Raw genomic sequence first — 16,691 nt, forward strand, 5'->3', positions numbered from 1 at the left:
TCCGCACTATAAGGCGCACTTAAAAGCCTTTAATTTTCTCAAAAAACGACAGTGCGCCTTGTAATCCGGAGCGCCTTATATATGGATCAATTGGTTAATTGGTTGATCCATACTGGTTGTACACGGCGCTCTGTCAAAATGTTTCAGTACGACTGGTAAACTACAAAGCCGCACCGCGGTAAACACCGGTACTGTGCTTACTCCTAGTCCAACACCACTTGTGTGTATAAAGACCCCAAAATGGCACCTTTCAAGAGACACGCTTACGACGCTATTCTATTCTATGCGCCTTATAATCCGGTGCGCCCTATATATAAAAACAGTTCTAAAATAGGCCATTCATTGAAGGTGCGCCTTATAATCCGGTGCGCTTTATAGTGCGGAAAATACGGTAATCATTAGTCGTGGCCCTACAACTATCAGAGCCAGTCATTCTGGTTGATCTTGTGCTTTTAAGCCAGGTGCCTGATAGATCAGCATAAAACTTAAGTCAATGAACCAGAAAACTATGTGGAACTGTACTGTATGTCCAAGGGTCAACACCGGCACACAGACAGTCGGATGCACGGAGGGGGGCTCACATGCAAATAATATGTCCAGTTGGACCAGTGAGACTGAGCTCAATTACGCACATGTTAAAGCCAGAACCCAATGTGACAACACTTATCCTTCTGACCTTAGGAAACTGATGAAAATAATTTCTGCAGCAAGCATGTTGTGCCATTACCAGCAAGAGCACAAACAGCAATCAGTGCTGTGGACGGGGTTTAACATTTGAGTGAAGAAGGAGCTGAGCACAAAAAGGTGACACGTTTAGAGGGCAATGCTCCAAGCAATCAGCCGTATCCCCTTTTAACCGGAGGGGCACCAAGCAGCCTGCTGCCTGCTAAGACCTAGGACAAGGGCACTGTTTTCATAAGACCCCCTAATTGTGACTGCCTTCTTAATAAAAGCCTCTAAATTGCAGAAAAATTAGGCACCGTTTAATCACCTCAGTGTCTCTCATTGTTCTCCAATATTCCACCCTATTGAAGAGGCTGCTCTGAGTGAACCTGTGCAGTTGGTCACCTTGATTGAGGTGCTTCTCAGAGTAGCCATTCTAGCACAAAGACTATTCAAAATTATCAAGCAAGGTCAAAATCATCTCTCTAAATTATTAGAACAGCAAAGAAAATGATTTACATGTCCAGTTAATAAACTGACAACCAATATTTCTATTAAGAATCATTAATGAAGTTTGTCAAATTTAATTAAATGTATTCCAATTTGTTTTTTTTCCGCAAGGCTAATATTTTTTTGATGCCTACAAATGAATAAAACACGATAGTAACCACGTTACTGTGACCTTCAGAGTGGTATTTAAAACTTGCATGTTGCGTCTTTCCCTAAAGCGATGCTGTAAGGGTTAACATAAATAACAGGCACAATCATTTCCAGCGTGACTTCAAGGAAAAAGCATTCACACGACATTCAGTAAGTCCATCTGAAAGACATTGAGGACATTGTTGTGCATTCTACAACAGATAAATAAATAAAGGGAACCATGTACTTATTGTTTATATTGTCCTGTTTTAATGTTACTTGTAGAATGCTTCTCACAGGCCTGCTGACTAGAGAAAGCTGTTCTTCCACAAATGCTTCTATGAAGCCACTACATAATGATGTGCATAATGATTAATGGATTAACTATAAAGATAAAAATAAACATCATATAATGACTGCGTTGAAAGGATTTAATACATATTCAAAACACAACTGTTAATGCACACATCGGGGGATGATCAGGATGTTCACGGTGTGCTCCTACTGAAAGGCCTGCAACATGGCCTGTCAGCATGGGCTTTCCACTCTCCACTTACTACAAGGTCACTGGTGCCGAGGGCTTTGAACCATGTTTTCATTTGACTGAAAATGGCTTGAACTGGGTAAAAGGCAGGGTCTGTAGTGAAAGGCAAACAGTGTGCACGGATAACAACATTGAAAGTCGATATCACACATTCAGCTCACTGTGAACACAACAGGAACACAGTATAAGTCAATCCACATTGAACATCAGCCACTAAAAAGGAGCACGAAAACAAAAAACTTCTTAATGAACTAAATGTTACAAAATGTATTTGTTTTATGCCAGATATGAAGCTGATTGTTTGCACTGTTGCCTAATGACAAGAAGGTCCTCGGTTTAATCTACTGTGAACGGTTTGAAACAGTGGTGAACTGACAAACTGATTCTTGACACATCGAATCATAAAGTATCAGCGTTTCTGAGCTTTTCCTCATGCGTGCTTGTTTGCATTCCATTACAAATTCACAGCAGAGAACACAACATCTGTCTTGTCACACAAACTGACACCAAAATGAGCTTCATTACCCCCAAATTTAAATTCTTTAAAAATCAGAGCAACATAACCAGAGGTATCCTCTTGATTCTCTACATTCTTCTTCCTTGTCAAAACCTGGCGCCTGCATTACCCACAATGCAACTCAACCGGTGACAGTTTGGTTTGAGATTCTGGTGTGCTAACCTGAAGATAGCTAGCTTCATCAATTTCTCACTACTGAACAGGGCCACAGGGTTGGCTGGAGCCCGTCCTAACACACGTCACCAGTCTATCGGGGACAGACATGGTGAACTTTGACTGATGATGAGCTTCTAATGTTGGAGGAAGAACTCATGCAAAAATATTTGCGATAACAACACTTGGGATTAATAATTTACCTGACCGTAATACACAATTAGCATTACACTAAATGTCAGTCCTAAACATTAATTATAATGCTAGTAAGTTCATATTGTAGCACTTTAACTAAAGATCTGCGATGACCTCAACTCTAACTTTGCAACCACGTTCAGAGTTTGTGCTCTCATATGGTGTTTTAAATGCCATGGAGCTAATGCAGGAAAGTCCAGCTAAACTTCGCACTGTTATCTGAATTTAAATCTGCTGAGACTTTCCCTGTACTGCAGTGTGAGGATGTCTTACTTATTCCTGGAAATGTTGGAGCTGTGAAGTGCATACTTACAAACCCATAAGCCCCACAGTTTTGCAATGAAACGAATAAAGATCCTTTTTCAGAAATTTGGCCTCCTCTCAACCATAAGCCATGTGCTGGGGGAGTATTCCTGCCCAAGATTTGAGCTGCTTCCAAATTGCATGAAAACAACTGGATCAGATGTGTGAAATCCTACTCTCCCTGCTCCTGATAATTTCGGGAATTGACTCGGAATTGAATAAAAACTCAATCTGTGTTGCATTTAAGTGACTAGAATGAGTCCAAGAGCTTCTGTATATTTGAAACTCAATCCCTTCACCAACAGTGGGGGGTAGGGCTGAGCAGAACCATGGGTCAACGGCAAAGGCATCGACATTGCTGAGAATTTTCACATGTCAACTCCACTGAGGTATTCTGAGATTCCAAGCATATTGCCCGCAAGGAAGTCTGCACCACAATATTGATACAGCAGGTGATTGATGGAATAGGACCACATAGGACGCAAACTTATCACACCGCTGGCAATCAATCAGTTGGGCCATGACTTTTCGCATTGTTGAGTGATGATATACTGCAATTTCAAAAGTATCTTGGTGCAATGCTTGAGTGAAAAGAATGTTGGTATTGGACATGCTCAACATGAAGGTGGAAGTCAGAACACCTCATCAACGGCTGACAAGAGGAGAGGCAGCCTGACACTCTGAAATGTGCCAAATGTTTGACACATGGACGGGGCTTCAACTTCCCCGACATACAGCATGTCTCGAGTATTCAGCTGAATCTTGGAACCTGTCTGTCTTCAGAAAAAAAATCATTTCACTCATGACATGTCCACAATGAGAAAAATAAAGTAAGGTTTGCGAGAGAAAGTGTCAGATGTAGTTTACCAAAGCATCCATGGCCTCTTTAAATAAAGCCTCCTTTGCCTTCACGGATTTTTGTCAAACTGATGCTTGTTAGCTTTTCAAGATGAATCATTCACAGGATCACTGGGTGCTAACAAGCCGATTCAAAGGCATCAATAAAGCTCTATTCGCACAGGACTAGTCTTACCGTGCGAAGCTGCAATGTCTTGTGCGTCTTTTTTTTTTTGGGGGGGGGTTCTCTTTGAGTTTTTTCAGACTCTTTCCTGGTAGAGAATTATGAAGGCTGTGTTGGCAATTACAAATTAAAGTTTTGACAGCATTGTGGGTGCAAATTCAGGAGGCTCATCTCGCTACGTAGCATGGAGACCCATTCGCACCAGAGCAAGAGGTCGTTGTAAGTATTATATAAACATAAAGGCCTATGTCATATAATAATATCTATAAAATCGATATTAATATCATATGGTATAATATTTTTTTATAAGCTGATGTTACACAGAGCCTTGACATTCCCATTCGCAATGGGAAAAGACTTCTCTTATCCCATTGCGAATGCACCGCACAAAATACAGGCATTGGGGGGGGGGCAATTTCTAAATCCATAAAGTCTGCTGGTGATACTAATCCCGTGCTAGTCCTCAAGGATAAGAAAAAATAAATAGCATGATGTTGCCACCAACTCAAACTCATACCCAGCCAAACAGCATCTCTTTATGAAATGCTGAGGTTCATAGGGCCGAGGCATGCCATTAAATATCTGTAAGAAGTGTAACTTTTTCAGCGAGGTGTGAAAGTGGCATTGAGTTACACATACTCTACTGTTGTTTCAAGTGGAAAAGCTAAGAAAAAAAAAAAAGCAAAGGTCACGGTAAGTCAAGAAAACAAGCTCTTTCCTGAGTCAAACACAGCCATGGTATAACCTTACCATGCTGGTGAAACCGAAGACTCTCCTATTAACACACACCTTATGAGTCTGACTCATAGGCCCTCTAAAAACTGAGCAATGTGTCAGTCAATAAAGAAAAAGAAGCTAGCCGTGGCACAAGATGTGTGCGTTTTTAAGAGATATTAGATTATTCTGCAGTTATCTCAGGAATCCTCTCAGCTACTGTAAAGCTCTGCAGTGAAATACAGTGCATAATGTGTGTGAAGGGTATTTTCCACTACAAGTTGCCTCTGTGAGCTGAATCCCATGCTGATCCCAGGAAAATTTAGGCAAACATGTTAACTGACCAGTGACGAAAGCGGGTGACTCACAATCTACAGCGACAAGCAGCTGATACAGAGTTTACACCTCCGTGCTGCTTAAATCCACAGTATACGGGCTGTAAAACTACATTGCAAAACAGGCAGTCTCTAGTCTGCCAACCACATAATCTCATTTGGATGGAGAAATTACATTTTAACCAAGGTGGGTATGAATACCATCTGTGCAGCAGAATACTCCCTCTCAAAACCTTCAGCTTAATATACTACTGCTGATTTCTATTTCTCCACAGTCCATCAAATACATGGTACTCCCAAAGCTGAGAGTGTAAACATGTTATTTTTCATGACTCGATGATGTAACATTTCACTCGAGAAGTAAGTGCAAGTGTCTCCCCAGAGCTGTTAGCTTCAAGTGGTTTAAAGCAATATCCACAATTATACCTCAAACACAACTTTAAAAGCTTTCCTGACCTGCTGTCACCCCGTATACATAGAACTGTTAACTCCCATCCAGCCTGTGGATGTGATACATGTATATTGTTTCTGGGTACATTGTATACACCGAGTATGACAGAAAAAACGTTTAACCATACCAAGACCACAAACCCAAGACCAGTAGGATATATCATTTCATCACAAGTAGCCCGTTTTAGGAGTTCAAACACATGCAGCGGCCTACAGGAAGTAATGTAATGATGTGTAATTGTAGCTTCTTTTTAGCAACTTGTTATGAAACTGATCGTAAAGTTGGGAAGAGCAAGATGAGCCGCAAGGCAAAGCTCTCGACTTTCCAGTTCATCGACGTTCCCACCCTCACCTATGGTCATGAGCTTTGGGTGGTGACGGAAACAATAAGATCGCGGATACAAGCGGCCGAAATGAGCTTCCATAGTAGAATGACTGGGCTCAGCCTTAGCGATAGGCTCAGAAGATCAGCTATCCGGAGGGAGCGCGTCGTAGAGCCGCTGCTCCTTCACATCGAAAGGGCCCAGCTGAGGTGGTTCGGACATCTAATCAGGATGCCTTCTGGACGCCTCCTTTTAGAGGTTTTCCAGGGATGTCCAACTGGTAAGAGGCCCCGGGGTAGACCCAGAACACGCTGGAGGATTATATATCCTGTCTGGCCTGGGAACGCCTCCCCAGGAAGAGCTCAAAATCGTTGCTGGGGAGAGGGATGTCTGGATTACCTTCCTAAACCTGCTGCCCCCATGACCCGTCCCCAAATAAGAGGAAATAGATGGAAGGATGGTCAAATTCTGCGATCTGATTGCCACTATATAACAATCAGCTGGTCTTTTTTTTCAAACATTTCACACAGTAACAACAGGGCCCAAAAGATGACAACTGGTAGGAGTGACATCATACAATAGTCTCATCCAGTTTAGCGGCGCAATAACGTGAACCCACTGTCCAAATTGGGATTCGCACAAGCAACTGGAATGGAAGATGTCACTGTTTTTATTGGTTCAGTCTCACTGCTCATACACTTTGAAAACTCTTGGTCAAGACAACAGAAATTTGCAGAATGTTATCGGCTAGATCGATAAACAGTTATATGGAATTATTGCCAAGCCCGACTCGCTAGCTGTATTATATCATATCGCTGTACGGGCAGCGGCTAAAAGTAGTAGCTTCATCATTCAACTGGTGGTTCATAGCACTTTGGGCTCTGTTTTTTGTAAATCAGGGAGGTGTGAGCATACTTTTAATTCTGTCTAAAACAGTTTAATATGATGATATAAATATGAGAGATCCACCAACTTTTATTCTATTTAACCTTCATTTCGCCAGAGTAATAACTATGAGACATTTTGAGTGAGCTCAGGCATTAAACTCACCAATGCATCAAACAACCAGATATTATCAGCATCAGTATTAGAATGCTGCACTTTGGAAAGACAGTGGGAGTTCATTACCTCTACGCCTAATTAAAGAAAGAATCAAAACATGCTTCATCCTGTCCCTCAGGCGGGACCTGAAAGATCTGTATCAGAGTCAAATGTCACAACTATCTTGGGGCTAGTTTCAAGCCCACTGCCTGTTTTGTCTGTGACGCCGACCAGTGTCACCGACCAGTGTCACAGCTATCAAACCAAAGCAATGTTAAGCAATAGGCAAGAATTACAGTACTAGCAATGAGGCAAAGCTGATCACAATATATAGTCACTGTACAAATACCAAAGGTACCGGAAAGTCACAAAATAATTCAGTTCATAATGATTTATTTACTTGATCCCCTTTGGACACGGATACATTCATCTTTCCAAAATATGGCATTGATGGCTTTAAAATGCATTCTTGATGCTGATTGTGAGCCCACATGCTAGATTGATTGCCATGACTATTTTTACCGTCTGTCTGTTTGTTTGTTTGTTTTCTGCTGTGGAGATGTGCAGATGGCCCGTCCTTTCTTGGCCTAAACTGCAGCTTTCTGCCATGCGAGCGCTCAAATTTGCTCAAGCTAATCAACAATTAGCATTCCCCTCCATGGATCCTCAGCTGCTCTACTTGAACTAACAGGATAAAGTAAGAAAATATACTGTGTTAAAGACTTGTTTCATTGTTTACGTGAGCAGTGGGCTCTGATTGGTAAATTAACAGGCAACTTGCAAAAGGGACGAAGGTGAATACGGTAAAAGCTTTTCTGATGCTCAGAGATCAATGGAGATTGGTTAAGCCAAGCATAAAAGCCCAGCACAAATGGATTTCTTTAAAAGAAGCCTTAGTTGAAGCCTGATCTGTTCATTGAGAAGAGAAAAGAAAATAACACAAAAATGGTGATTTGTATCTTGTGTTTTTGAAGGGGTTTAAAGGCACGCAACACTTCCTGGTAATTCTGGCACTTTGATACCAAACTACTGCTGACACACCTCCTACTACTTCTCTTCTCCCACTTAGGAACAGTAAAGGTCACCATAAAAAGCCTGGCCATGCATCAATGTGAACAAAAAATAATCATAATCAAAGAGTAAACCCTTAGAATGCGGATAACACTAATTGTGGAGGTCTATCTGGTGGAGGGGAAGAAATGATACCCAGTTGACAGAAACACACATTGAGGTAAGCCAATTGATCCTGGCAGGGCTTTGTTGTCCGTCTGTGTCCTAATGGGGTCTGATCAAAGGGGGAGTCAAAATCAAGGCCACAACCAAACAGTTTGAAGTACCTGAGTAAATGAATGACAACATCAAAGGTCAATTAGCTGGAGTCAGACAGGCTTTTGCGATCGAAAAAGTTTAAGAGCATTTCCTTTTAAAACCATGTATGAGATTAAAACAGCCGTAGGAAAACTGGATTGGAACTAAGAATGATTAATTTGTCCTGTTTACAATCTTATAATAAAAACAAATCTTTGAGGTATTTGAGTCTCTGAAATGTGTTAAATTAATATGAGCATTTTGACGCAATGTTTAGATAGAGAGAAAATAAAGAATAATACTGAATATAATTATCACTCAGCCTCACAGAGTAGAGTCAACTGCATCACCTCTTATTAGGGAATGTTTATGGCAAATAAGTCTGTATGACGCTGCAGAGTAAGTCTAATTCAAAGAGAGTAAGGAGATGCTTCATTTCATGCTCCTTCAGATACACTCATATAAACTTGGATAAAAGCGGGAAAAAATATATAATACGTCATACTAGAGATCAGTTAACAGGACATGCAAAAAATAATTTTAATATTAAAGCCTGTTTCACAAATGCACCAGCAGTTCAAATGAATTAGTGAGAAGTAATCTGCTGCCCCTAATTACCAGAGACAGAGATGAGATTACCCCGCAGTCTAATCTCAGTTATGAAATTCCATCGAGGGTAATTTGAGATGGATAGCACTGCTCTGAAACTTTATTCCAAGGGGCGGTATGTGTTTTTTTCAGACCATCAACTGAAAAGGCTTTTAATGATGAACTCGAGGTAGAAGTGAGTTACTATAAAAAATGATTTTATGTTACATTTTGATGAAACTGTAGACTACAATCGTCATCTTGTGGTTTTAAGTATTCAGGTCCAACACAACAGACATTAAACTACTTAATCGAGACATTTCAACCACACTGAGAAGCCGCTGTTTCGCTGCAAAAAAAAAGTTCTGGATAAAGTCGTCAACAACAAATGTTTTCCACGTCTAGTAAAATAGACTAAACTGACTCGTGCACTACAAAACATAACAGGCTTCCCAGTGCAGACATAATGCTTGGATATTAGACAGACACCGATACAGCTCTAGTCCATCCAGTGAGAATCCAGACACATGCAAGTCATCACGGAGGAAAACACAGTCATGAGGGAGACATTAAATGCTCACAAAGGTTCCTGGAAGCAGTGCTTCCGCTTAATAAATGTAATAACTGAGTAAGTGAGGCAGCCATTCACACTGAGCGAAGGCTCTGTGAGGTAGGGCTTTGTCTGCACGGTGTCACTGCAGCACAATGGAGAGATTCTCTATTTGTTCGTGTATCGTTCAGATAAAAAATGTTGGATACCACGTATGGATCCAACCACCTCGACTTGTTGGTGAATATTTGCAGGGATGCAATGATACAGATATCAGATATGGATTCTATTAAATTGAATTTTATGTTCATATGCTTTCTACATTATATACTGAATTTTGAATCCCTGTTTAACTTTTGACCAAATTGTTGCTGCATTAAAAAGGGTTACAATTGTTTTACCAAGTTGCTGGTGCACGATTTATTGTTTTAATAATACATATCTATTCAGTACATTTATATATGTATTTATTTGTTACATGTTTTATAACGTTAAGTAAGCAATGTTTTACTCAAGCCTGATGTTGCTTTACACATAAGAGAACGACCCCACGTCCACACAATGATACATCTTATTCATTTAACACTTGTATCAGATCGGTACCCAAAGCCCAGTTATCGGGACTGAAAAAGTTGGATCGTGCATCCCTAAATATTTGTATCTACGATACCTTGATATCATCATTTCTATGCAGAGTCTCTGGAAAATGTCAGAGTCCTGTAGTTTGACAACTCAATTTAAAATGTATTATTGCTTGAAACAGAGACACACACTTTCCACTGTCAGCTTTGGCTTTCAGTTTGGTCACAGTTTGGAAAAAAATTTACTTTTTTGTGGAGAAGACGACTAAGCAAACACCAAAGTTAAAAAACGGGTAAACACCACGCACAGACAGAACCTTTTAACGACTGAATGTTGAATTAGCTATAAATACACAGCAATGTTATAATTGTTTTCCTCTGCCATCTGAACCAATGAGCCTCGAGGTCCACTGCGGTACAGTGATGGACCACATCACTGGGAAAATGCACTGTACCTCAGAGCCTGGGCGAACTGCCTGTTGAATGCACAACAGCCTCAGCCAAAACACACAGAACCAACTTGGTGCGCTGCTCTGCCTGTACAGTGTGTGTGTGTGTGTGTGTGTGTGCGTGTATATGTGTGTGTGTGTGTGTGTGTGTGTGTGTATGTATGTGTGTGTGTGTGGGCAGCAGTCCCTCTGGATACAGCTATGGCAATATTTGAGAGCGCAATTATAAATCACAATGTCGGGCAAAAGTGATGTGAAATTGTTCAGGCGCTAAGAGTTCTGAATGAAATATTTACATTCTGACTGCAAAAATTGCTTGTGTTCAGTCAGGTGAGAGCTTGAAACCCGTAGTAAATGCCTTGCCTATTACAGGAACTAGGTTACCGGGAGCTGCTTTACACAAACACTGTGTTGTTGTAACTGCGAGAAGATGCATTTAATGGAACAAGAGTGTAATCACCAATCACAGCAGCTTGAGCACAACCCTGTTCACCCAGTCCAATATGTCAATACGAGTGTCTTGTCGAAAAATTAAAGCTCGCACAATTAAGCCTGCATTCACTGGCTTTAATGCCACAAGAGTGATGTTCAGCACAGAGATATTAAAGGTGTGAGGGTGATGTGAGTTCAGAGCTTTTGATTTCTGTCAGTCTTTTATTCTGGAGGTCAACACCTTCCCTTTACTAAACTCAAACACATTACCTTAATCTTTTCCAAGAGATGCACAGATGTTATAGAAATGTAAAAGCTGAGAGTGAATTTTGTAGATATGACCAACATGCACGTTTTGTCTGATTACAAATGATCCCCAACATCTCCTTATGTGAAACACTTATGAACAGTTGCAATAACAGCTGCTCTCGGACAAGCTGTCAGTGATGTGTGCACAGAGAAGGCTCCACTGGTTCACAGTTCACAAATGCAACATTAAATTAACATGTCGGTTATTACATGGATGAAAAACAAAAAAAAGACTTACCAGAAATAAGCCACTCAGTAGTGAGATGAGAAGAAAGTCCAGATTGTGGAGGAGCAGAGCGGATCCCATAATTGACCTGAGGCAACTCTGCCTCCAAGGGTCCTTGCGGGGCTCAAACAGACACTGGTGATGCTCAGATGAAATTGTTTAATCTATTTGACTCTCTTCAAAGTGGAGCAAATTGTGTTTTTTCACTCCATCTGGCTGCTCTGTGTTTGTGGCTGCTTGTGAAATCATAACTCTGTAATCGCCTCGCTCTGCCCTCGATTTAATTTCCTATAATCTATATGCTCAGGCTCAACCCGCTCTCTTTATTTCTCTGCATCTGTCTTTTTTCCTCTTCTGAAATTACATCCACATGTCAGAACTATTCATGTCGCTCTCGCTCTGCGGTGGGAAGTTCAAATGGGTCTTTGTAGGGAAGAAACCAACGCTGTATTTTTAGGTCTTTTAAATTTCCCCTCAGACTAACTTAAACACTTCAGTATGGAGCCGTGCGCTTTATGGCTTATTCCAGTTCTCTCTTCCAAAATGTTAGATCAGCGTTGGACACATAAACCCGAAATGTGTCACTCCATCATCAGGCGCTGTTGAATTTCACACTTTGATCCCGCCTGACTCATGTCAGCATCAACGCACTCATGTACTATCGTACAGCAGGGTTTAATTCTAGCATTTAATAATACAACAAAATAATATTGTGACAGAGCAAATTAGGCTACAAACTTTTCATAGATTTGTTGGCTTAATTTGCGTTAAATCAACTAATTTAACGCACCGCTGCGCTGCGCATCCCTTTCCTTGTTTTTTACTCATGAAAACACAACATTGAAATGTGTCATGTTATTTCCAGAAACCGCGTTCAACTATAACACGATCTAGCGTGGCAGTTGCACAGCAAACTGGATGTATGAAACTCCCAAACGGGCTCTGTTTACCAATGGTGATGTAAAAAAAAAAAGAGGAAAAAAAAACCGCTCAGAGTAAGAGAGAAACGCCAACTTGGCTGAAAGAATGTCTACTTACTATCACGAGAAAAGCAAAATTCACCCTGACGGATTGACAGTTCGCAAACGCCTGATTGTTTCTGCGCAAAATAAACGCAAAAGTTGAAGTTTCTCGTGTCGGGAAGCGTCTCCAGATGTGGCAAGCGGCAGGTCGCGTTCAGTAGTGAGTATGTGGATGGAAAAGGGGGGGCGGAAAGGAGGCAGGTAGGGTGGAGCGTAACAGCCTCTCATTGGTTCGCACTCTCTTACGTTGGAATAAACCACGACTCCGAAATGACATATTTTCTCACCCCTCAAACAAACTCCACATTCAACAGATCGCAGGGCATTTGCCAAACCACTTTTTCCCCCTGCAGTCTCTCAAAAGTTGCATCTAGTAGGATTGGATTACCGAGACATAATGCAGAAGATTATCTCAGGCAACAACTGCTGCTTTACTGTAATTTACATTAAGGCTCCAAGAGTAACACATTTTTCAAGTTTTTAAATGAAACAGTGGATTGTTTGGCATACAGTGTTGAAGTGTGTGAACAGTCTCATGGCAGTAAAGAATCTGCATTTCTCATATTTACATATATTTCTTTGACAGTTCTGTTAGTGACCTCTTAGTTTACATTGGCCTTACTTCCTTATCATTACTGAGGTGCCACTGACCTTGCTCTTTATGGGTAATAATCATTTATTGTTGTTCATTCATGAATAAATGTGTACTCACAGACAAATGAGTTTTTTCATGCACCTGTGTGGGGAATCACACAAATGTGTGCAAGTGTGTGTGTGTGTACTTGCACAGCTATCTTTGTGAGGATCAATCACAGTTTTAGACCTTCAAAGTGAGGACATTTTGGAAAGTGAGGACATTTTGGCCAATCCTCACTTTGGGACAGACCTTCAAAGGACTTGTTTAGGGTTCAGACTAGGCCGCAACCTCCAAGTCTGCAAAGTGAAGCCAATGCAAGAAGTGCCTTATTCTTTCTAACAGCCAGCAGGGGGCGACTCATCTGGTTGCAAAAAGGAGTCACATTGGAGAAAAAGACCCTACTTCTCACTTGATTTAGTAAACATGAGATTTTGGTCTCAGTCGCTAGTTCTAGTCTTCTTCAAAACAGCATGATGTTCATTTAGAAAATCATGATCCTGTTTAGAGTAAAATAGATGATAAAGAAGGGTATGCTTTAGGGCGTGGCTACCTTGTGATTGACAGGTCACAACTACGGTTTTGTCTAATCTGGTTGTTGTCCGTGTTTTTGTCTTAGAACTTTAAGCTTTTCACAGTGCGTTTTCTCTATGTGAAAGTTAACTGTTAAATTGAAGTAACTTATATGCAGTTGTTATAACAAGCTATAGGGAAGTAACGCGGCGGTTCTCTCCGAGCCTACGTCAGCAAAAACAGCATGGAACACTGAACAGAACCACAAAAATCTGTGTGGGTACTGTCGCAGCGTTTTACCTGGAAAGTAAATTCCCCTTTGAATGACAAGTTGTGTTTATTGTTCCATGTCATAGTCATGATCATTTGACAGATTATTTAGTACTTTAATACATCCTGAATTTGCCATGATAGAGTTTTCAGTATTTCAGCAAGTCACCTTTAGGTGTCAGGATTCATTGTCTGTCTAGCAAAAGTAACAGATGTTTCATTGGTCCCCCTGCAGTAATAACAGGCATTTATTTTTGCTCTGTCGCTAATAGGGTCACACTGTGTATGTTACAGCATTTATTAAAGAAATGTGTATGCTATATTTCAACAGAACATTTTAACAGAAAATGACTGGGGAAGTATGGGTGCTGTGTTTCTTTTATCTGCACTCTTTCCATGAGGCTCGTACTTAGGGAACAGAGCGCTACATCTGTGATAATTTAAATGAGAATAAAATAAAAAAAATAAAGAATGTTAGTAATGAAATGTGTTGTCAGTAAAAAGGAATACAAACCACACCTGACACTGATACAACATATGTGAGTTGTTGATCACAATGAAAATTTATTTTAAAATTATCTCAATAATATCTTATAATTTCTGAAAAGTGTTAGTTTCATTTTAGCTCAATATAATAAATATAATAATAACTTACTGCAGAACCAGTACTTTTACTTTTTGATATTTTGCAGATAATGTTAATGTGCTTTTGCTTAAGTAGGAATTTAAATTCCGGACTTTTACTTGTAATGCTGTATCATAACATTGTTGTATTGATACTTTTATTAAAGTAAAGGCTCTGAATATTTCTTCCACCACTAAGTACAGCATAAAAAGTACTGTCAATGGCAATCACAGATATAGAGCATGTGAAATACAAACACACAGTTGTGAAGTATCAAGTCAATAAAACAATAGTAAATGTTTTTTTGAGTTGTTAAAGATCAGACAGTTTGAATATAAAACACAACCCTGAAACAAGCGCTTCAATAATTCTGCAGAGATTGATGATACAATGTTAAAATAGCATTGTGCAAAAACAATGCTTAATCTAGCTCTATTTTACTCTAACAAATGAGGATACAGTACAGTTTTATGCATGTGTGGTCTCAGTAGTGAAGGAGCAGTTAACTGTGGAAAACAGTGAAACATTCCATCTATTAAACCATGCAGGGCTGCAGCTATGATAGCAGTATAATTGCGTAATTCAGTAATCGCCTCACAGGCTCTGCTGTTTGTAGCACGGCACACACGGAGCAGCCAACAAAGACACCCTAAAAAAGAGCTGTGGTGTGCAAGCTTTCACCGTTGACACGCAGTGACGGAGGGCCGTTGTGGACATATGCATTATCAAACGGAGAAAGTTATGTTTCAGCAGCTGAGTCATTCAATGCCATATGTTGCTGCCACACTGAGAGTCCAGATTTGGCACAAAGCAACTGTAAAAGTGCAATTTATCTTCATGTGGAATCTCATGTTGTTGACAGTGTCATCATATGATATGACACAAATACATTTTTTATTCGCTTGCACTTATTACATAATCTGCTTTATGTTCACCCAATGTGCACTTCAATATTAATAGTATCCCTATTTAGCAAGCATAAGCAGTATGTGAACATGTGATAAATGTTTAATAGCACTATAATGTAGTTGTAAGCAGGTAAAAGTGTTTATCAATGTTGTTGTCAACTATAACTCCTGTGGACTCAAGAACCACTTTCCACCTTTTGTCCTCATGGTCTTCCTCAGTGGACACACTCCATGTACATTGGGAAGAACATGAGATGTAGTTAAAAGCTGAGGAAACAAATCTAATAACTTGATCTTTGATGTACGTTTCCTTGTCAAACTACAGTTTGTTCTACAGTGACTCAGTCAATGATTTATTCTGGATTACCAACAGGGAAAAGCAGGCAACTGCTCCAGACACGAAGGGGGCCTGAAGACTCCATGTTCACCATGTGGCACTCTAATTAATTGAATTGATTGCATATTTGGTTGATGATATTGTATGAACCGTCGAGGATTATTATAGATTAAAATAACTGGGACCACCGAGCTCCATGGCCCTGGAATTAAAATGTAGTTTAAGCTTTATATTACTAAATACATTTGTGCTTGAAAAGAGAAACTTAGAATGGGATAAATTAGGGGTCCACAGCTCCTTAATATGTGCTTGATGTCAATCTGATGCTGTGTTTCTTTGCTCAGTAAATCAAAAAATATTCAATACCTACCTCACAAACTTGTGCATGGACATTTGTTTGTAGAGTACTCAGAATATAAATATATTTTCCTTTCTTCCTTCCCTTTTTCAACTCTGTGCATGCATCTTTCCGAGGTAATGTTATTAATGTAACAATATCATCATTAACCTTATTTAGCCCAGGCCCCTTTCTCATCAGGATTAGGTTATTCCTGGGGTGAGAGGCAATGTACAATATTAAAATCTGTCTTAAACCTGTGACCATATATTCCCTCATCAACCATGCAGAAAGATTGCACCCAGTGCTTCTCCATGGGGGAAACTCAAAATACTGTAATCTGCAGAAGATTAACAGAGGACACTGTGTTCATGACATATGCATAATCTCCGCTGCACTTCCTATCTGTCAGGGTCTATCAAATTAAATAAATAAAGTATAAGCTTTTATTTTGAAATGTTCTCTCTGAAAGGGTCAATGTCCCTTTTAAGCCAGTAACTGTATCTCCATGCTATCCATGGTTAGGGTTATTTTCTCAGGTTATGGAAATGTTCATGTTTCACCTTGTGACCCCCTCCTGCAGCAATTCTCCATCGTATTTATCATCATAATCTTGCCATCCATCTGGCATTAATAATATCCAAACTGCTTGGCAAATGCCATCTATTGAAGGCGGCAAAACAGATGAGAGCTTAATAACAAAG

This window comes from Anarhichas minor, unplaced genomic scaffold (genome assembly GCF_050575085.1).
Source record: "Anarhichas minor isolate MPS153535 unplaced genomic scaffold, ASM5057508v1 ptg000024l, whole genome shotgun sequence".
In the NCBI taxonomy this organism is placed as follows: Eukaryota; Metazoa; Chordata; class Actinopteri; order Perciformes; family Anarhichadidae; genus Anarhichas; species Anarhichas minor.